The 24023-nt window shown below is 39.3% G+C and overlaps 1 non-coding gene and 2 pseudogenes across 1 annotated transcript; all 3 read right to left on the reverse strand.

The window, feature by feature from the left end:
- Positions 1–15612: 15612 nt before the first annotated feature.
- On the reverse strand, positions 15613–15722 carry LOC141270324 (5S ribosomal RNA; annotated as a pseudogene).
- Positions 15723–16343: 621 nt separating this feature from the next.
- Positions 16344–16462, reverse strand: LOC141270029 (5S ribosomal RNA). Its single transcript, XR_012321564.1, has one exon. It is a non-coding gene; the product is annotated as a 5S ribosomal RNA (ribosomal RNA).
- Positions 16463–17404: 942 nt separating this feature from the next.
- Positions 17405–17524, reverse strand: LOC141267602 (5S ribosomal RNA; annotated as a pseudogene).
- Positions 17525–24023: the final 6499 nt, after the last annotated feature.

Here is a 24023-nt window from a genome sequence, read left to right on the forward strand (position 1 = left end):
TCCGAGACATCTGCCAGCCGGTCGCCTCCTTCCGCTTTCTGTACCTGCTGCCCCCTGGCAGCATATAGCAATGGACTTTATAACTGACCTCCCAGTCTCTGCCGGTTGTACGGTCATTTGAGTGGTCGCTGACCGCTTCTCCAAGATGGCTCATTTCGTTCCCCTGCCAGGCCTCCCGTCTGCACCCGAGCTAGCTAAAGACTTTATTCGTCACATCTTTCGTCTTCATGGCCTGCCCCTCCACATCGTGTCGGATCGTGGGGTACAGTTCACCTCACGCTTCTGGAGAGCCACTTGTAAACTGCTAGACGTCACCCTGGACTTCTCTTCTGCTTACCACCCACAGTCCAATGGTCAAGTGGAGCGGATCAATCAGAACCTGACCAGTTACCACCGGCACTTCGTTAATGCCCATTATTCAGACTGGGTGGATCTCCTACCATGGGCCGAGTTCTCTTATAACAATCACGAGAGCGAATCCTCCTCCAAATCCCCGTTTTTTGTAGTCTTCGGTCAGCATCCTCGGATTCCTTTTCCTGTCTCCACCTCTGTGGACAACCCGGCTGCGGAATCTCTCGTTAGCAAATTTTCCTCCATTTGGGAGAATACCCGATCCGCACTCCTTCAGTCGTCCGAACGGATGAAAAGACACGCTGACAAATAACGCCTGGATCCTCCACAATTTCGTCCTGGAGATAAAGTCTGGCTCTCATCTAAATATGTCCGACTCAAGATACCTTCTTACAAGTTAGGGCCTCGGTTCATCGGTCTTCTGGAGGTCATCAGTCAGATCAACCCAGTGGCCTATAAATTGAAACTCCCGGCCAACTTACGGATCCCTAACTCCTTCCATGTATCTCTCCTCAAACCTGTGGTACTTAACTCTTTTTCCAAGTCTACAGGTACGCCTCATGCTCCGGTTTCTGCTGAGGACGAGTTTGAGGTAGAGAACATTCTTGCCACCAAAAGGGTAAGAGGAAAGACCTTTTTTCTAGTAGATTGGAAGGGGTTTGGTCCTGAGGAGAGAACGTGGGAGCCCCGGGAGAACATCCATGCCCCGCTCATCCTTGCTAAATTTCTGTCTGGCCTAAAAAAGGGGGGGCCTAAAGGGGGGGCACTGTAGCGCCGGCGTCCCTGCCCTCTGCTAGGCAGGGACGCTGTTCCCCTCACCTCTCTGCTCCGTGCCCGGCGTCCTCCTCCCGCTCTGCTGGTAGCGCGCGCTCCTTCCCGGCCACTGTGCTTAGGGCGCGCGCGCTCTCCCTCTTAAAGGGGCCACGCGCGCCGTCCTAAGGAGTCCCCGGCCAATGGCCGGAGGACTTCACCATATATAAGGCACCTCCTCCAAAATGGAGGTGCCCGAGCAATGTTGTTTCACTGTTCACTACTCTGCTTCAGCCCTCAGGTCCCGTTGCCAGTTACCTGCCAGATACCTGCCAGATTCCTGCCAGCTTGCTGTCTTATTACTGCCTGATATTCTGCTACCTGCCTGCTAGCCTGAGGTCCGACGGTCTGCCTTACTACTCCTGTCAGGCTGTCTAAGGACCAGCTTGCCCGCTCACCTGGGAGCGCACATCAACTACCTGCCTGCTTGCCTGAGGTCCGAAGGTCTGCCTTCCAACTCTTGTCAGTCTGTCTATGGACCAGCTTGCCCGCTCACCTGGGAGCGCACATCTGCTACCTGCCTGCTAGCCTACCTGGAGGCTCTGCCGTCACGTGCTGTGACCACCTGCCTGTCCAGTGACTCCTGCCCGCTCACCTGGGAGCGCTCATCTGCTGCCTGTCTGCTAGCCTACCTGGAGGCTCTGCCGTCACGTGCTGTGACCACCCGCCTGTCCAGAGACTTCTGCCCGCTCACCTGGGAGCGCTCATCTGCCGCCTGTCTGTTGGTCTTCCTGGAGGCTCCGCCGTCACATGCTGTGACCACCCGTTTATCCAGAGACTCTCGCCTGCTCACCTGGGAGCTCACGTCTACCATCAGCCGCCACAGGTCGTACCAACCCTTTACCCAGAGACTGCCCCGGTCACTTGCCGTTACCATCTGCCTGTTCACCCAGAGACTGCCCCGGTCACTTGCCGTGACCATCTGCCCGTTCACCCAGAGACTGCCCTGGTCACTTGCCGTGACCATCTGCCCGTTCATCCAGAGACTGCCCCGGTCACTTGCCGTGACCTCCTGCCCGTTCTTCTAGAGACTGTCCCGGTCACCTGCTGTGACTGCCTGCCTGGTCGCCACCCGCTCCCTTACAAGGACCGCCCCCTTGTATAGTAGCTCAGAGGTTCCGCCTCCCAGACCTGTTACAAAGGCTAACCCAAGGACAACAAGGAAGGAGCTCCGGGAAGATCTCATGGCAGTGGGGACATTGGTTTCTGTCAATACCATAAGTAACGTACTCCACCGCAATGGTCTCCGTTCCAGACGAGCCCGTAAGGTACCTTTACTTTCAAAGCGTCATGTCAAGGCTCGTCTACAGTTTGCTCATGATCACTTGGAGGACTCTGAGACAGACTGGTTCAAGGTTCTATGGTCTGATGAGACCAAGATCGAGATCTTTGGTGCCAACCACACACGTGACGTTTGGAGACTGGATGGCACTGCATACGACCCCAAGAATACCATCCCTACAGTCAAGCATGGTGGTGGCAGCATCATGCTGTGGGGCTGTTTCTCTGCCAAGGGGCCTGGCCATCTGGTCCGCATCCATGGGAATATGGATAGCACGGCCTACCTGGAGATTTTGGCCTTAACCCAATTGAAAACTTGTGGAAGGAGCTCAAGAATAAAGTCCACATGAGACACCCAAAGAACCTAGATAACTTGGAGAAGATCTGCATGGAGGAGTGGGCCAAGATAACTCCACAGACCTGTGCCGGCCTGATCAGGTCTTATAAAAGACGATTATTAGCTGTAATTGCAAACAAGGGTTATTCCACAAAATATTAAACATAGGGGTTGAATAATAATTGACACACACTTTTATGTTTAAAATTTAATAAAATTCAACTGAGCAACATAACTTTTTGGTTTGTAAGATTTATGCTTCTGTTCATAAAACCTACTCTCGTTTGCAGTTTGAAGGCTCTAACTTATTTGCATCTTATCAAACCAGCTAAATCTGCAGGGGGTTAAATACTACTTGTAGGCACTGTATCTACATATATATATTTCTATATTTCTTTAATAATTATTATTTCTTGATATAACTAATAGTGGATAAGGGCAACCACACATCAAAATGGTTTACAAAGCAAATTTATATTTAGAATAATTTTCCACATGATAATATTCTTGAATAACTATAATATTATTTTTAATGGTTACCTAAATAGGTACACACCTCTCTTTAGTCAAATCTATGCTACTTATCGATATGAAATTTATGCACAATATTTCTAGAAGAATAATTATTTTTAATTTGGTTCTGATATATACATACATTTTATAAAATAATATTTTTGGTATTAAGGGGGAAAATGTGTTTTTGATCCTGATTACATAATCACTTTTGATCAATACTTATTTTCCACACATTTTAATAAAGAAGAAATAATAATAAGGTACTATGGTATAATTAAGAAGGGTATTACATGCAAAGTTGCAAAATTTAATATTTTTTGGTGGTACAAGGTTATGACAAATATGAAATCATCCAGATAATGGAGATATAAGGGTATTTTTTATGGAGAATATAATTACTCTGCATTTGTCATTAAAATTTAAAGGTCTTATTTTTATTTTTATTCTTATTTTTACTCTTAATTTTATTTTTCATTTTTAAAATTTTATTCTTACTTTATACTTCTTATTTTTCTATTTTTTCATTTTTTAATTCTCATTTGATTTTATTTCAGTTCAATATCTCAATTGAGAAAACACATTAATATTTAATAAAGTAATGTCTAATACAAGAGTATTGCTTCATTAAATATATATTGCTAAGGAAAAAAATGTTTACATTTTCTGAGTAAACACAACAATTCATTCATTCATTTATTCATTCATTCATTCATTCATACATTCATATATTTATTCATTTTGGTTCAGGAGTATACATTCTTTGATATTATTGGTTTAATAAAGATATACAAACTTGTTTTTTCAAAATACACTGACACCTATGGGTTGGAAAAGGTAATTACACCTATGACATAAAAATGTTCTATCATATGGAGAACTTGATTGATAATGAATTATTATCTATTATTGTTTATTATTCCAAACATAATTTATTTTAATATTTTGATAATAATTAGATGGATATTACTGATTGCTATGGTACGCTGTGATATTATAGGTTAGGAAAAACTGCCAGATTTGGTATCAGATTAGGGAATGAAGACTTCAATCAAGATATCGCAATTATGAATTCTATCTTAATAAAGACTTTTAATTTTTATAAATCAAAGAGATTCTCAAAAGTTACAAGAAGAAGCAACTGATATCCGGATGTCTCAGAAGGTAACAGGTGTGAATGCTGAGTGTTATAATAGACTGTGTCCATTACATACAATACAATTCACACCACTGATCACCAGGACGGCAGAGGACGATGATCCTATATGTACTGTTTTGTGTTTAAGTTTCATCACGTTCCATTGGTTTCTTATCACCTGCAACGCTTCAATGAAAGCTGGTGAACAGGTAATACCTGGCATATGTGTCCTGTATATAAAGGACTGAGTACTGGTTATGGTGCTATATAAAGCAGGAAAGTGTCAAGTTAACCCTTGCTTTACTGACCAAAGACGTCACATCTGTTCCAAAAGTGACACGAGACCAGCGCGGACACACGGAAGATTCCAAAGACGATCCAGCGTAAGTCCAGGTGACACTGCACAGATATTAAAGCTACATTTCATCCATGGACTTTGTTTTCTTATCAACTGACACACATGATCTTTCTAATAAAGAGTACAGTTTATGGACTAAACAATAATGAACACAATTATGGACTGTACAATATCTACATGCTGTAATTTATTTCAAAGAAGTTTTCATCTAAAGACTGTGTTATAAAAGAACCAAAAAGAAGACGAGACGACGACCCGATGACATCAGATGATGACGATTGAACCCGCGATTGCTTCAATTTAGATATAGGGAAGTATAATTATACATATTAAATGAATATTAGTCACGGCTTACCATAACATGAATTCACATCATTATATAACAATAATCCGATATTAATACTATTATTACTATTATTATTATTATGGAAATTTAATGATATTGCCATGGAAGAAGGAAAGAAAAAATGATTGATGAATGTATCTTCTTTTGAGATTTTTCAGTTAAAGTCCTTTTATTCTCAAAAAAGGGGAAATGTTAAATGGTTAATTATGGAAATTCATTTGGAATGTTAATCGATAATCATTTTTCTGAGTTCTATGCCTCAGCCATCGTGTCTAGTTGACATGCGCTATTTGTGTGTGTATTTTTGGTTCACTACCATATGTAGAACAGGTGTCCATACGACTGGCTATAAAAGCCCATGGTACAGAAAGGGGGGGCTCTCTTGTTCTGCCCACCCCACAAGACACAGAATCTTCATGCTGAGAAGCAGATGACATGTAGGCCTGGACACATGCTGGACAAAAACATGATTTACCAGCCAGGATCCAAGGAAAGATGGGTGAATCTCAACAATTAAGCTAATTATAGACAAATGGACAATTACTTTATAACTAATTATTGTATGTACCTGCTGCAATCTGATTCTTTTTAATGGACAATCCAAGAATAAATAGATACATTTTTTTATAAGAATATCGTGATATTGATACTTTGAGAAGTCCTCAGTAGAAAAAAATAATACAGGAAGAGTATTATTTTTCAATGGTGAGCCAGCCAGTCCTGTTTTTTTGTTTTTTAAATTAAGTAAGTGAATTTCTTCCGTGAACAAGGGGGGAGTCCTGACGAGCTGAACAGCTGTTGTTCACGTGTCAGTAAATTCACTAGTTTGTCACGAGAAGCAGAAAGGACCTACAGACTGAGGAAAGACAGGAAGCAGAGGTACTAACAAGGAACAGAATCACACAGGAAAAGAATCAAACGAACTGAAGACAGGACGTGCTGATAAAGAGAAGCCAAGGAATCTTAAGGTAAGCAAAATATGGATATAATTTCTTCTTTTGCTAAACAAAGTAATATTAATTTCAAAGTTAATGTAGGAGATGACATAGAAGTTTTGTGGCTCAGTTTATACAAAGAATGTGAATTGCAAAATTTACAGTTAACTTTTAAATTGGTAAATAGAGACAAACAGAAATTGAGAAATATTCTACATTTGGTAGATTTTTTTCATAGTCTTGTGTTAGAGATTTCTAAGCAGGAAAATAGTGTAGAAGTGTCAGACGGTGATACTGATTCTGACTGTAATGTGGAAAATGAACAAGAAGTAAGACACGTGTCTGTAACTGAAGGTGACCTTGGGTCTGACCAAGAGACGGACATACAGAAACCTGACATGGGAGGAGACATGACTGACATACGAGAAACCGATATACTAGGTGATGTGGGAGGAGACGTGAGTGACGTAGGAGGAACGGACGTACAAGAGCCACTAAAAATATCAGAGAATTCTGGAATTACCCAGGCTCAACTCAAAATTAAAATGAGGAAAAATTTGCTGAAATTATACAAAATCATGCCAAAATATGATGTCAAAATCCATGCCTGTAGAAATTCAGAGACATTTGAGAGCTTCTCTGATAAGTTTGATTTATCCAATGAGGAGAGGAATCAATTATTTAAAATATGGATTCCTGTGACATTGTCCAGACGTTTACATTTAATGCCCTGTGAAAATGACTCTCCTAATGGATGGGAAAATGATTCGGACAGATAAAGATATTTGATTTATTGTGTCACAAAGAATTTTCCCAACATAGAAGATCTGCAGAAACTAAGGATTGATAGGAAGGAATGTACATATACATTCATGTCCATATTTGAACGGTTGTACAAAGCTCTCATCAAAAATGGAAAAGTACAACATATGATAACAACTTTTGTACAAAAATTCAAATTCCTAAATTCAGTTTCCCAAGTTATGGCATCACAAAAAAATTCATTATTTGAATGTGCGCAGATGCTGGATTTTGTTAGAAAACATGAGAATCGTGAAAAGAAAATAAATCAAGCTAAATTTATAAAACCACTAAAGGTAAAATCTTACCAAAAGCCAATATCAAACTCTCCTAGACTGAGTCATCCCCATAGTGAACTCTATCAAATACGCAGAAGATTTCATATATGTTATAAGCCATATCAGCCAGTGCAAAGATCCATCTCTCCACAGAATGAGTTAATTCTCAGTCAGAACTGTGATTCTCTAAAAAGGAAAATGGCTGAAACTGATGGACAGAGACAGGTGAGACGACCAACTCACAGTGACGTCATGGAATGTGGACAGAAGAACAGGCAGTTCTCTGAGGTTTTGAAGAATAGAAAACTGTCTTTCCTAAATAGGGCGTTCCTGGAGATATTTGAGAGAGACAGAAGATTTGGTTTAGGGAGCGGCTAAGGAAAAACTGTAATTATAATGTTGTATCAAAATGTAATACAATGTCTCAATATTTATTTATAATCTTATACAGTAAAATTGTAGTTACATAGTTTCTAATAGTTCATATATATATACAGTCATATGAAAAAGTTTGGGCACCCCTATTAATCTTAAGCTTAATGTTTTATAAAAATCGGTGTTTTTGCAACAGCTATTTCAGTTTGATATATGTAATAACTGTTGGATACAGTAATGTTTCTGCCTTGAAATGAGGTTTATTGTACTAACAGAAAATGTGCAATCTGCATTCAAACAAAATTTGACAGGTGCATAAGTATGGGCACCTCACCAGAAAAGTGACATTAATATTTAGTAGATCCTCCTTTTGCAAAAATAACAGCCTCTAGTCGCTTCCTGTAGCTTTTAATGAGTTCCTGGATCCTGGATGAAGGTATTTTTGACCATTCCTCTTTACAAAACAATTCCAGTTCAGTTAAGTTTGATGGTCGCCGAGCATGGACAGCCTCTTCAAATGATCCCACAGATGTTCAATGATATTCAGGTCTGGGGACTGGGATGGCCATTCCAGAACATTGTAATTGTTCCTCTGCATGAATGCCTGAGTAGATTTGGAGCGGTGTTTTGGATCATTGTCTTGCTGAAAGATCCTTCCACTGCGTAACTTCAACTTTATCACTGATTCTTGAACACTATTGCCAAGAATCTGCTGATACTGAGTGGAATCCATGCGTCCCTCAACTTTAACAAGATTCCCAGTGCCGGCATTGACCACACAGCCCCAAAGCATGATGGAACCTCCACCAAATTTTACTGTGGGTAGCAAGTGTTTTTCTTGGAATGCTGTGTTTTTTTGCCACCATGCATAACGCCTTTTTGTATGACCAAACAACTCAATCTTGGTTTCATCAGTCCACAGGACCTTCTTCCAAAAAGAAATAGGCTTCTTCAAATGTGCTTTTGCATACCTCAGCCGACTCTGTTTGTGCGTACTTGCAGAAACGGCTTCTTTCGCATCACTCTCCCATACAGCTTCTCCTTGTGCAAAGTGCGTTGTATAGTTGACCGATGCACAGTGACACCATCTGCAGCAAGTTGATGCTGCAGCTCTCTGGAGGTGGTCTGAGGATTGTCCTTGACTGATCTCACCATTCTTCTTCTCTGCCTTTCTGATGTTTTTCTTGTCCTGACACTTCTGGCCTTAACAAGAACTGTCCCTATGTTCTTCCATTTCCTTACTATGTTCCTCACAGTGGAAACTGACAGGTTAAATCTCTGAGACAGCTTTTTGTATCCTTCCCCTGAACAACTATGTTGAATAATCTTTGTTTTCAGATCATTTGACAGTTGTTTTGAGGAGCCCATGATGCCACTCTTCAGAGGAGATTCAAACAGGAGAACAACTTGCAAGTGGCCACTTTAAGTAGCTTTTCTCATGATTGCATACACCTGGCTATAAAGTTCAAAGCTCAATGAGGTTGCAAAACCAAAAAAAGTGCTTTAGTAAGTCAGTAAAAAGTAGGCAGGAGTATTTAAAACAAGAAAATGATAAGGGTGCCCATGCTTATGCACCGGTCAAATTTTGTTTGAATGCAGATTGCAAGTTTTCTGTTAGCACAATAAACCTCATTTCAAGGCAGAAACATTACTGTGTCCAACAGTTATTACATATATCAAACTGAAATAGCTGTTGCAAAAACACCAATTTTTATAAAACATTAAGCTTAAGATTAATAGGGGTGCCCAAACTTTTACATATGACTGTATATATATATATATATATATATATATATATATATATATATATATATACACTTGTCTAAGTAGAGATTGCGCATAATTGTATTTATATATACGTTTATAAAATATATATATATATATTAATTAATAAATTAGAACTTCATATATATAAATTTAAGTAGCAATATTTTGAATTACATTAGAACCATCCAATATATGTATAAGATATTTAAATAATTCTGTTTCTGTATGAATTTGATATTTAATTTTATTTTCTTATATTTCCTTAGAATTTTCATTCCAAAGCAGGATTTGATCAAAGAACTCTAAAATGGATTTATTTCTTTATTCACACAGGAAGTGAAAAAATTGCATGATTTTATGTGTATAACTTTTTAAAATAATAACAATATATCTAGTTGAACTATAATATATATGTAATACTTATTAATTCTTTTGTGTTGCTAATATTTTCTGTGCATGAAGTGTTCGTGCAAATTAAAGTAGCTTTACAGCATGACGTGTGACAGCTGCGGCCTTTGAACTTTGAGCTAATAGTATAGGATCCCATTTATTCTATTTTCAACTGATGTAACTTAAGACCGGGCAGCCAGTGAAAAAAGAATCTAAGACAAGAGTTTTTTCAAGTGTCTGAAATTCCAGTGACTTACTCTCATATTATATAATATGTACTTGGGGAATATTCAAAGAAATATAAAGATATTCAATTGATATGGCAATGCGCATTAATAAATTGGGATACAACAATTTTGGGTTAAATATATATATATACAGTACAGACCAAAAGTTTCGACACACATTCTCATTTAAAGATTTTTCTGTATTTTCTTGACTATGAAAATTGTACATTCACACTGAGGGCATCAAAACTATGAATTAACACATGTGGAATTATATACTTAACAAAAAAGTGTGAAACAACTGAAAATATGTCTTATATTCTAGGTTCTTCAAAGTAGCCACCTTTTGCTTTGATGACTGATTTGCACACTCTTGGCATTCTCTTGATGAGCTTCAAGAGGTAGTCACCAGAAATGGTCTTCCGTCAATCTTGAAGGAGTTCCCAGAGATGCTAAGCACTTGTTGGCCCTTTTGTCTTCACTCTGCGGTCCAGCTCACCCCAAACCATCTCGATTGGGTTCAGGTCTGGTGACTGTGGAGGCCAGGTCATCTGGCCTAGCACCCCATCACTCTCCTTCTTGGTCAAATAGCCCTTACACAGCCTGGAGGTGTATTTGGGGTCATTGTCCTGTTGAAAAATAAATGATGGTCCAACTAAGCGCAAACAGGATGGAATAGCATGCCGCTGCAAGATGCTGTGGTAGCCATGCTGGTTCAGTATGCCTTCAATTTTGATTAAATCCCCAACAGTGTCACCATCAAAGCACCCCAACACCATCACACCTCCTCCTCCATGCTTCACGATGGGAACCAGGCATGTAGAGTCCATCCGTTCACCTTTTCTGCGTCGCACAAAGACACGGTGGTTGAAACCAAAGATCTCAAATTTGGACTCATCAGACCAAAGCACAGATTTCCACTGGTCTAATGTCCATTCCTTGTGTTCTTTAGCCCAAACAAGTCTCTTCTGCGTGTTGCCTGTCCTTAGCAGTGGTTTCCTAGCAGCTATTTTACCATGAAGGCCTGCTGCACAAAGTCTCCTCTTAACAGTAGTTGAAGAGATGTGTCTGCTGCTAGAACTCTGTGTGGCATTGACCTGGTCTCTAATCTGAGCTGCTGTTAACCTGCGATTTCTGAGGCTGGTGACTCGGATAAACTTATCCTCAGAAGCAGAGGAGACTCTTGGTCTTCCTTTCCTGGGGCGGTCCTCATGTGAGCCAGTTTCTTTGTAGCGCTTGATGGTTTTTGCAACTGCACTTGGGGACACTTTCAAAGTTTGCCCAATTTTTCAGATTGACTGACCTTAATTTCTTAATGTAATGATGGCCACTCGTTTTTCTTTACTTAGCTGGTTTTTTCTAGCCATAATACAAATTCTAACAGTCTATTCAGTAGAACTATCAGCTGTGTATCCACCAGACTTCTGCACAACACAATTGAAGGTCCCAACCCCATTTATAAGGCAAGAAATCCCACTTATTAAACCTGACAGGGCACACCTGTGAAGTGAAAACCATTTCCGGTGACTACCTCTTGAAGCTCATCAAGAGAATGCCAAGAGTGTGCAAAGCAGTCATCAATGAAAAAGGTGGCTACTTTGAAGAACCTAGAATATAAGACATATTTTCAGTTATTTCACACTTTTTTGTTAAGTATATAATTCCACATGTGTTAATTCATAGTTTTGAAGCCTTCAGTGTGAATGTACACTTTTCATAGTCATGAAAATACAGAAAAATCTTTAAATGAGAAGGTGTGTCCAAACTTTTGGTCTGTACTGTATATCTAAAACTTCATATGTGGAATGTTTGAGTTGAACAGATCTGTGAATGTCAGAGTGAAGGTGACAGATGAGTAAATCAGCAGCTGCTAAGTGTGATTGATGTGACAGAGGTCTCGTATGTTTGTATGTTTGAAAATAAAAAAATGTTTCTTTATGTGAAGGTACAAAAATATATTTAATTCTGAGGAAATTATAATACATAATTAGGTATTATCTACATATATATATTTCTATATTTCTTTAATAATTATTATTTCTTGATTTAACTAATAGTGGATAAGGGCAACCACACATCAAAATGGTTTACAAAGCAAATTTAAATTTAGAATAATTTTCCACATGATAATATTCTTGAATAACTATAATATTATTTTTAATGGTTACCTAAATAGGTACACACCTCTCTTTAGTCAAATCTATGCTACTCATCGATATGAAATTTATGCACAATATTTCTAGAAGAATAATTATTTTTAATTTGGTTCTGATATATACATAAATTTTATAAAATAATATTTTTGGTATTAAGGGGGAAAATTTGTTTTTGATCCTGATTACATAATCACTTTTGATCAATACTTATTTTCCACACATTTTAATAAAGAAGAAATAATAATAAGGTACTATGGTATAATTAAGAAGGGTATTACATGCAAAGTTGCATAATTTAATATTTTTTGGTGGTACAAGGTTAGGACAAATATGAAATCATCCAGATAATGGAGCTATAAGGGTATTTTTTATGGAGAATATAATTACTCTGCATTTGTCATTAAAATTTAAAGGCCTTATTTTTATTTTTATTCTTATTTTTACTCTTAATTTTATTTTTCATTTTTAAAATTTTATTCTTACTTTATACTTCTTATTTTTCTATTTTTTCATTTTTTAATTCTCATTTGATTTTATTTCAGTTCAATATCTCAATTGAGAAAACACATTAATATTTAATAAAGTAATGTCTAATACAAGAGTATTGCTTCATTAAATATATATTGCTAAGGAAAAAAATGTTTACATTTTCTGAGTAAACACAACAATTCATTCATTCATTTATTCATTCATTCATTCATTCATACATTCATATATTTATTCATTTTGGTTCAGGAGTATACATTCTTTGATATTATTGGTTTAATAAAGATATAAAAACTTGTTTTTTCAAAATACACTGACACCTATGGGTTGGAAAAGGTAATTACACCTATGACATAAAAATGTTCTATCATATGGAGAACTTGATTGATAATGAATTATTATCTATTATTGTTTATTATTCCAAACATAATTTATTTTAATATTTTGATAATAATTAGATGGATATTACTGATTGCTATGGTACGCTGTGATATTATATGTTAGGAAAAACTGCCAGATTTGGTATCAGATTAGGGAATGAAGACTTCAATCAAGACATCGCAATTATGAATTCTATCTTAATAAAGACTTTTAATTTTTATAAATCAAAGAGATTCTCAAAAGTTACAAGAAGAAGCAACTGATATCCGGACGTCTCAGAAGGTAACAGGTGTGAATGCTGAGCGTTTTAATAGACTGTGTCCATTACATACAATACAATTCACACCACTGATCACCAGGACGGCAGAGGACGATGATCCTATATGTACTGTGTTGTGTTTAAGTTTCATCACGTTCCAGTGCTTTCTTATCACCTGCAACGCTTCAATGAAAGCTGGTGAACAGGTAATACCTGGCATATGTGTCCTGTATATAAAGGACTGAGTACTGGTTATGGTGCTATATAAAGCAGGAAAGTGTCAAGTTAACCCTTGCTTTACTGACCAAAGACGTCACATCTGTTCCAAAAGTGACACGAGACCAGTGCGGACACACGGAAGATTCCAAAGACGATCCAACGTAAGTCCAGGTGACACTGCACAGATATTAAAGCTACATTTCATCCATGGACTTTGTTTTCTTATCAACTGACACACATGATCTTTCTAATAAAGAGTACAGTTTATGGACTGAACAATAATGAACACAATTATGGACTGTACAATATCTACATGCTGTAATTTATTTCAAAGGAGTTTTCATCTAAAGACTGTGTTATAAAAGAACCAAGAAGAAGACGAGACGACGACCCGATGACATCAGATGATGATGATTGAACCCGCGATTGCTTCACTTTAGATATAGGGAAGTATAATTATACATATTAAATGAATATTAGTCACGGCTTACCATAACATGAATTCACATCATTATATAACAATAATCCGATATTGATACTATTATTACTATTATTATTATTATTATAGAAATTTAATGATATTGCCAAGGAAGAAGGAAAGAAAAAATGATTGATGAATGTATCTTCTTTTGAGAAGTTAAAGTCCTTTTATTCTCAAAAAAGGGGGAAATGTTAAATGTTTAATTATGGAAATTCATTTGGAATGTTAATCGATATTGATTTTTCTGAGTTCTATGCCTCAGCCATCGTGTCTAGTTGACATGCGCTATTTGTGTGTGTATTTTTGGATCACTACCATATGTAGAACAGGTGTCCATACGACTGGCTATAAAAGCCCATGGTACAGAAAGGGGGGGCTCTCTTGCTCTGCCCACCCCACAAGACACAGAATCTTCATGCTGAGAAGCAGATGACATGTAGGCCTGGACACATGCTGGACAAAAAGATGATTTACCAGCCAGGATCCAAGGAAAGATGGGTGAATCTCAACAATTAAGCTAATTATGGACAAATGGACAATTACTTTATAACTAATTATTGTATGTACCTGCTGCAATCTGATTCTTTTTAATGGACAATCCAAGAATAAATAGATACATTTTTTATAAGAATATCGTGATATTGATACTTTTAGAAGTCCTCAGTAGAAAAAAATAATACAGGAAGAGTATTATTTTACAGTCTCCCATCCAAGTACTAACCAGGCCCGACCCTGCTTAGCTTCCGAGATCAAATGAGATCGGGCGTGTTCAGGGTGGTGTGGCCGTAGGCAGAAACAAGCCTCTCACTTGCTGCTTTTCTACTTTGACGTCTGGCTGCCGGCTGCCCTTTCCAATGCTCAGCAAGACCAGGTCCTTTTGTGCTTTTCCTTCTCTTCAAATTTTTTGCTGGCTTCCTTAAAAGGTCTTGTAGACACAACGCCCCACTCAGAGCCGCTGAGCTCACTGATCGGCTCCAGCGCTGTCGACGGAACGTCAGCTTCACGGCTAATGCCACAGGCCGGGAGCAGAGGCGAGACTCACCGGTAGACCCGGGTAGGGTGAGTAGAGCGCGGTTAGTTGCTTTCTAATAGGCTGCAGCCGGGGATTAACTTTTAATGAAAGGGAACAATCCCTTTGACTGTCTGCAGCGCGCCACACCTAGGAAGCGCACTCTCACACAGAAGCCAGCATGCACACGTGCTCGCACGTGACAACACCCCCTATCTGCCCCTACAACCTCTCCGTCACCATGCGTCAGACTCTCCTGCCTGTTTTATGATTTCAGGGCACTAGCAGGAATCACCCCCAACCCTCCCCAATTCCTTCCGCACCTTCCTCGCCTTCCTTGCACTGAGGTTTGCTCTTTGTCAGCCGTCTGGCTTGGTTACACAAGCTTCTTTGCAGAGAAACATGTTACTTCTGCTGGCACTCGCTAGGCGGCCGGCATCCAAAACCTTTCCTGGGCACCTGCTGAAAGCCTGGCCCCTTCAAGGCCCCGGGCGCTTTTAACGCCATCATTTCCACATGGCGAGCTGCGGAGTCAATAACCACTCCTAGCCGTGGCAAGGAGCTCGGTGTCAAGCCTGCGTGGTAGCGTACTTAGCTGCCAACTGGCTCAGAGACCTTGGGGCTTCCATCATCTAAGTTACTTAAGGTCGGTGTCCGGCAAGGCGCCGTTCCATGCTAGCCGAGCTGGGCAGTAGGGCAAAACGTCATCAAAATGGTCTACAGCACCCAGTGTTCCCAGGAGGTCTCCCATCCAAGTACTGTCCAAGCCCAGCCCTGCTTTGCTTCCGAGATTGGGCGTATCCAAGGTGGTATGGCCAGTAGATGCTGCTCGTTCCATTTCCCGGCCAGCCTTTCTCAGGATCGCTTGGTGGCGAGCAATCTGGCCGTGACGGGGCGGGCTCCGAAGGTTCCATGCAAAGGCTGTGCCGTCCCTACAAGTGTGGTTTGTTTAGCAGTGATTCACCCGCCGCATCATGTGTCTTCAAAAATGTCTCGGCGCAGGGTCTCCTGCAGGCTAAACCCTTCATCGCGGTAATGTGACAGAAAGAGCAAGCTGGACCCGTAACTTGGGGGCGGAGCGAGATGTCCAGGGGTGAATGAAGGAAGAGGGTGAGATGGTTGCCAGTGACTTTGAGCTGCTCTTCAGGGGGGAGGGTCGTGTTGCCTGCAAAGGTCTTCTGCTTGGGGTTACCGGTGGTTGCCTCCAGCCACGTGAGAGAGGCTGGTCCTGGCGAGAAGGAGCCTAGTATTAAAAGTAAATAAGCAACAATGCTGGAGGCCCACGGTGATCAGAAGGATGCTGGTATTTTGCAGAGATGAAATAGCGCAAGAGAGAAAGCAAATGAAAAAAAGAAAAGAAAATGAATGTGTGCACTTGTGAAAGGGAATGGAAAAAAGGCATAGAAGATAGTGCCCCCTGCTGGTGGAAGGAAGGAAAAAGCAAAAGCCTACAGCACCTGGTATTCCCAGGTGGTCTCCCATCCAAGTACTAACCAGGCCCAACCCTGCTTATCTTCCAAGATCAGACAAGATTGGGCGTGTTCAGGGTGGTTTGGCCGTAGGCACAGACAAACCTCTCACTTGCTGCTTTTCTACTTTGAAGGCTGGCTGCCGATTGCCCTTTCCAGTGCTCAGCAAGACCAGGTCCTTTTTTGCTTTCCCTTCTCTTCAATTTTTTTGCTGGCTTCCTTAAAAGGTCTTGTAGACACAACGCCCCACTCAGAGCCACTGAGCTCACTGATCGGCTGCAGCGCTGTCGACGGAACGTCAGCTTCACGGCCAATGCCACAGGCCGGGAGCAGAGGCGAGACTCACCGGTAGACCCGCGTAGGGTGAGTAGAGCGCGGTTAGTTGCTTTCTAATAGCCTGCAGCCGGGGATTAACTTTTAATGAAAGGGAACAATCCCTTTGACTGTCTGCAGCGCGCCACACCTAGGAAGAGCACTCTCACACACAAGCCAGCATGCACACGTGCTCGCACATCACAACACCCCCTATCTGCCCCTACAACCTCTCCGTCACCATGCGTCAGACTCTCCTGCCTGTTTTATGATTTCACGGCCCTAGCAGGAATCACCCCCCCCTCCCCAATTCCTTCCGCACCTTCTTTGCCTTCCTTGCACTGAGGTTAGCTCTTTGTCAGCCGTCTGGCTTGGTTGCACAAGCTTCTTTGCAGAGAAACATGTTACTTCTGCTGGTCCTCGCTAGGCGGCCGGCATCCAAATCCTTCCCTGGGCACCTGCTGAAAGCCTGGCCCCTTCACGGCCACGGGTGCTTTTATCGCCATCATTTCCACACGGCGAGCTGCGGAGTCAATAAGCACTCCTAGCCGTGGCAAGGAGCTCGGTGTCAGGCCTGCGTGAAGGGCGGCGGGGTAGCGTACTTAGCTGCCAACTGGCTCAGAGGCCTTGGGGCTTCCATCATCTAAGTTACTTAAGGTCAGTGTCCGGCAAGGCGCCATTCCATGCTAGCCGAGCTGGGCAGTAGGGCAAAACGTCATCAAAATGGTCTACAGCACCCGGTGTTCCCAGGAGGTCTCCCATCCAAGTACTGTCCAAGCCCAGCCCTGCTTTGCTTCCGAGATCAGACAAGATCAGGCGTATCCAAGGTGGTATGGCCAGTAGACGCTGCTCGATCCATCGCCCGGCCAGCCTTTCTCAGGATCGCTTGGTGGCATCAATTTGGCCGTGACGGGGCGGGCTCCGAAGGGTCCATGCAAAGTCTGTGCCGTCCCTACAGGTGTGGTTTATTTAGCAGTGATTCACCCGCCGCATCAGGTGTCTTCAAAAATGGCTCGGCGCAGGGTCTCCTGCAGGCTAAACCCTTCATCTCGGTAATGTGACAGAAAGAGCAAGCTGGACCCGTAACTTGGGGGCTGAGCGAGACGTCCAGGGGTGAATGAAGGAAGAGGGTGAGATGGTTGCCAGTGACTTTGAGCTGCTCTTCAGGGGGGAGGGTCGTGTTGCCTGCAAAGGCCTTCTGCTTGGGGTTACCGGTGGTTGCCTCCAGCCACCCGGGAGACGCTGGTCCTGTTGAAAAGGAGCCTAGTATTAAAAGTAAAGAAGCAACAATGCTGGAGGCCCACGGTGATCAGAAGGATGCTGGTATTTTGCAGAGATGAAATAGCGCAAGAGAGAAAGCAAATGAAAAAAAGAAAAGAGAATGAATAAGTGCACTTGTGAAAGGGAATGGAAAAAAGGCATAGAAGAGAGTGCCCCCTGCTGGTGGAAGGAAGGAAAAAGCAAAAGCCTACAGCACCTGGCATTCCCAGGCGGTCTCTGTTAAATGGTTAATTATGGAAATTCATGGAATGTTAATCGATAATCATTTTTCTGAGTTCTATGCCTCAGCCATCGTGTCTAGTTGACATGCGCTATTTGTGTGTGTATTTTTGGTTCACTACCATATGTAGAACAGGTGTCCATACGACTGGCTATAAAAGCCCATGGTACAGAAAGGGGGGGCTCTCTTGCTCTGCCCACCCCACAGGACACAGAATCTTCATGCTGAGAAGTAGATGACATGTAGGCCTGGACACATGCTCGACAAAGACATGATTTACCAGCCAGGATCCAAGGAAAGATGGGTGAATCTCAACAATTAAGCAAATTATGGACAAATGGACAATTACTTTATAACTAATTATTGTATATACCTGCTGCAATCTGATTCTTTTTAATGGACAATCCAAGAATAAATAGATACATTTTTTATAAGAATATCGTGATATTGATACTTTGAGAAGTCCTCAGTAGAAAAAAATAATACAGAAAGAGTATTATTTTACAATGGTGAGCCAGCCAGTCCTGTTTTTTTGTTTTTTAAATTAAGTAAGTGAATTTCTTCCGTGAACAAGGAGGGAGTCCTGACGAGCTGAACAGCTGTTGTTCACGTGTCAGTAAATTCACTAGTTTGTCACGGTAAGCAGAAAGGACCTACAGACTGAGGAAAGACAGGAAGCAGAGGTACTAACAAGGAACAGAATCACACAGGAAAAGAATCAGACGAACTGAAGACAGGACGTGCTGATAAAGAGAAGCCAAGGAATCTTAAGGTAAGCAAAATATGGATATAATTTCTTCTTTTGCTAAACAAAGTAATATTAATTTCAAAGTTAATGTAGGAGATGACATAGAAGTTTTGTGGCTCAGTTTATACAAAGAATGTGAATTGCAGAATTTACAGTTAACTTCTAAATTGGTAAATAGAGACAAACAGAAATTGAGAAATATTCTACATTTGGTAGATTTTTTTCATAGTCTTGTGTTAGAGATTTCTAAGCAGGAAAATAGTGTAGAAGTGTCAGACGGTGATACTGATTCTGACTGTAATGTGGAAAATGAACAAGAAGTAAGACACGTGTCTGTAACTGAAGGTGACCTTGGGTCTGACCAAGAGATAGACATACAGAAACCTGACATGGGAGGATACATGACTGACATACGAGAAACCGACATACTAGGTGATGTGGGAGGAGACGTGAGTGACGTAGGAGGAAAGGACGTACAAGAGCCACTAAAAATATCAGAGAATTCTGGAATTACCCAGGCGCAACTCAAAATTAAAATGAGGAAAAATTTGCTGAAATTATACAAAATCATGCCAAAATGTGATGTCAAAATCCATGCCTGTAGAAATTCAGAGACATTTGAGAGCTTCTCTGATAAGTTTGATTTATCCAATGAGGAGAGGAATCAATTATTTAAAATATGGATTCCTGTGACATTGTCCAGACATTTACATTTAATGCCCTGTGAAAATGACTCTCCTAATGGATGGGAAAATGATTCGGACAGATTAAGATATTTGATTTATTGTGTCACAAAGGATTTTCCCAACATAGAAGATCTGCAGAAACTAAGGATTGGTAGGAAGGAATGTACATATACATTCATGTCCATATTTGAACGGTTGTACAAAGCTCTCATCAAAAATGGAAAAGTACAACATATGATAACAACTTTTGTACAAAAATTCAAATTCCTAAATTCAGTTTCCCAAGTTATGGCATCACAAAAAAATTCATTATTTGAATGTGCGCAGATGCTGGATTTTGTTAGAAAACATGAGAATCGTGAAAAGAAAATAAATCAAGCTAAATTTATAAAACCAGGAAAGGTAAAATCTTACCAAAAGCCAATATCAAACTCTCCTAGACTGAGTCATCCCCATAGTGAACTCTATCAAATACGCAGAAGATTTCATATATGTTATAAGCCATATCAGCCAGTGCAAAGATCCATCTCTCCACAGAATGAGTTAATTCTCAGTCAGAACTGTGATTCTCTAAAAAGGAAAATGGCTGAAACTGATGGACAGAGACAGGTGAGACGACCAACTCACAGTGACGTCATGGAATGTGGACAGAAGAACAGGCAGTTCTCTGAGGTTTTGAAGGATAGAAAAATGTCTTTCCTAAATAGGGCGTTCCTGGAGATATTTGAGAGAGACAGAAGATTTGGTTTAGGGAGTGGCTAAGGAAAAACTGTAAATATAATGTTGTATCAAAATGTAATACAATGTCTCAATATTTATTTATAATCTCATACAGTAAAATTGTAGTTACATAGTTTCTAATAGTTCATATATATATATATATATATATATATATATATATATACACTTGTCTAAGTAGAGATTGCGTATAATTGTATTTATATATACGTTTATAAAATATATATATATATATATTAATTAATAAATTAGAACTTCATATTTAAAAATTTAAGTAGCAATATTTTGAATTCCATTAGAACCAACCAATATATGTATAAGATATTTAAATAATTCTGTTTCTGTATGAATTTGATATTTAATTTTATTTTCTTATATTTCCTTAGAATTTTCATTCCAAAGCAGGATTTGATCAAAGAACTCTAAAATGGATTTATTTCTTTATTCACACAGGAAGTGAAAAAATTGCATGATTTTATGTGTATAACATTTTAAAATAATAACAATATATCTAGTTGAACTATAATATATATGTAATACTTATTAATTCTTTTGTGTTGCTAATATTTTCTGTGCATGAAGTGTTCGTGCAAATTAAAGTAGCTTTACAGCATGACGTGTGACAGCTGCGGCCTTTGAACTTTAAGCTAATAGTATAGGATCCCATTCATTCTATTTTCAACTGATGTAACTTAAGACCGGGAAGCCAGTGAAAAAAGAATCTAAGACAAGTTTTTTCAAGTGTCTGAAATTCCAGTGACTTACTCTCATATTATATAATATGTACTTGGGGAATATTCAAAGAAATATAAAGATATTCAAATTATATGGCAATGCACATTAATAAATTGGGATACAACAATTTTGGGTTAAATATGTATATATATCTAAAACTTCATATGTGGAATGTTTGAGTTGAACAGATCTGTGAATGTCAGAGTGAAGGTGACAGATGAGTAAATCAGCAGCTGCTAAGTGTGATTGATGTGACAGAGGCCTCGTATGTTTGTATGTTTGAAAAAAAAAAATGTTTCTTTATGTGAAGGTACAAAAATATATTTGATTCTGAGGAAATTATAATACATAATTAGGTATTATCTACATATATACAGTACAGACCAAAAGTTTGGACACACCTTCTCATTTAAAGATTTTTCTGTATTTTCAAGATTATGAAAATTCTACATTCACACTGAAGGCATCAAAACTCTGAATTAACGCATGTGGAATTATATACTTAACAAAAAAGTGTGAAACAACTGAAAAGATGTCATATATACTAGGTTCTTCAAAGTAGCCACCTTTTGCTTTGATGACTGCTTTGCACACTCTTGGCATTCTCTTGATGAGCTTCAAGAGGTAGTCACCGGAAATGGCTTTCACTTCACAGGTGTGCCCTGTCAGGTTTAATAAGTGGGATTTCTTGCCTTATAAATGGGGTTGGGACCATCAGTTGTGTTGTGCAGAAGTCAGGTGGATACACAGCTGATAGTCCTACTAAATAGACTGTTAGAATTTGTATTATGGCAAGAAAAAAGCAGCTAAGTAAAGAAAAACGAGTGGCCATCATTACTTTAAGAAATGAAGGTCAGTCAGTGCGAAAAATTGGGAAAACTTTGAAAATGTCCCCAAGTGCAGTTGCAAAAACCATAAAGCGTTACAAAGAAACTGGCTCACATGAGGAAAGCCCCAGGAAAGGAAGAGCAAGAGTCACCTCTCCTTCTGAGGATAAGTTTATCCGAGTCACAAGCCTCAGAAATCGCAGGTTAACAGCAGCTCAGATTAGAGACCAGGTCAATGCCACACAGAGTTCTAGCAGCAGACACATCTCTTCAACAACTGTTAAGAGGAGACTTTGTGCAGCAGGCCTTCATGGTAAAATAGCTGCTAGGAAACCACAGTTAAGGACAGGCAACAAGAAGAAGAGACTTGTTTGGGCTAAAGAACACAAGGAATGAACATTAGATCAGTGGAAATCTGTGCTTTGGTCAGATGAGTCCAAACTTGAGATCTTTGGTTCCAACCACCGTGTCTTTGTGCCACGCAGAAAAGATGAACGGATGGACACTACATGCCTTGTTCCCACCGTGAAGCATGGATGAGGAGGTGTGATGGTGTGGGGGTGCTTTGCTGGTGACACTGTTGGGGATTTATTCAAAATTGAAGGCATACTGAACCAGCATGGCTACCACAGCATCTTGCAGTGGCATGCTATTCCATCCGGTTTGCGTTTAGTAGGACATTTATTTATTTTTCAACAGGACAATGACCCCAAACACACCTCCAGGCTGTGTAAGGGCTATTTAACCAAGAAGGAGAGTGATGGGGTGCTACGCCAAATGACCTGGCCTCCACAGTCACCAGACCTGAACCCAATCGAGATGGTTTGGGGTGAGCTGGACCGCAGAGTGAAAGTAAAAGGGCCAACAAGTGCTAAGCATCTCTGGGAACTCCTTCAAGATTGTTGGAAGACCATTTCTGGTGACTACCTCTTGAAGCTCATCAAGAGAATGCCAAGAGTGTGCAAAGCAGTCATCAAAGCAAAAGGTGGCTACTTTGATGAACCTATAATATAAGACATATTTTCAGTTGTTTCACACTTTTTTGTTAAGTATATAATTCCACATGTGTTAATTCATAGTTTTGATGCCTTCAGTGTGAATGTACAATTTTCATAGTGATGAAAATACAGAAAAATCTTAAAATGAGAAGGTGTGTCCAAACTTTTGGTCTGTACTGTATATTTCTATATTTCTTTAATAATTATTATTTCTTGATTTAACTAATAGTGGATAAGGGCAACCACACATCAAAATGGTTTACAAAGCAAATTTATATTTAGAATAATTTTCCACATGATAATATTCTTGAATAACTATAATATTATTTTTAATGGTTACCTAAATAGGTACACACCTCTCTTTAGTCAAATCTATGCTACTCATCGATATGAAATTTATGCACAATATTTCTAGAAGAATAATTATTTTTAATTTGGTTCTGATATATACATAAATTTTATAAAATAATATTTTTGGTATTAAGGGGGAAAATGTGTTTTTGATCCTGATTACATAATCACTTTTGATCAATACTTATTTTCCACACATTTTAATAAAGAAGAAATAATAATAATGTACTATGGTATAATTAAGAAGGGTATTACATGCAAAGTTGCATAATTTAATATTTTTTGGTGGTACAAGGTTATGACAAATATGAAATCATCCAGATAATGGAGATGTAAGGGTATTTTTTATGGAGAATATAATTACTCTGCATTTGTCATTAAAATTTAAAGGCCTTATTTTTATTTTTATTCTTATTTTTACTCTTAATTTTATTTTTCATTTTTAAAATTTTATTCTTACTTTATACTTCTTATTTTTCTATTTTTTCATTTTTTAATTCTCATTTGATTTTATTTGAGTTCAATATCTCAATTGAGAAAACACATTAATATTTAATAAAGTAATGTCTAATACAAGAGTATTGCTTCATTAAATATATATTGCTAAGGAAAAAAATGTTTACATTTTCTGAGTAAACACAACAATTCATTCATTCATTTATTCATTCATTCATTCATTCATACATTCATATATTTATTCATTTTGGTTCAGGAGTATACATTCTTTGATATTATTGGTTTAATAAAGATATAAAAACTT

Source organism: Phyllobates terribilis, unplaced genomic scaffold (genome assembly GCF_046119375.1).
Source record: "Phyllobates terribilis strain yellow unplaced genomic scaffold, ASM4611937v1 Scaffold_4__5_contigs__length_816908805, whole genome shotgun sequence".
Taxonomy (NCBI): domain Eukaryota; kingdom Metazoa; phylum Chordata; class Amphibia; order Anura; family Dendrobatidae; genus Phyllobates; species Phyllobates terribilis.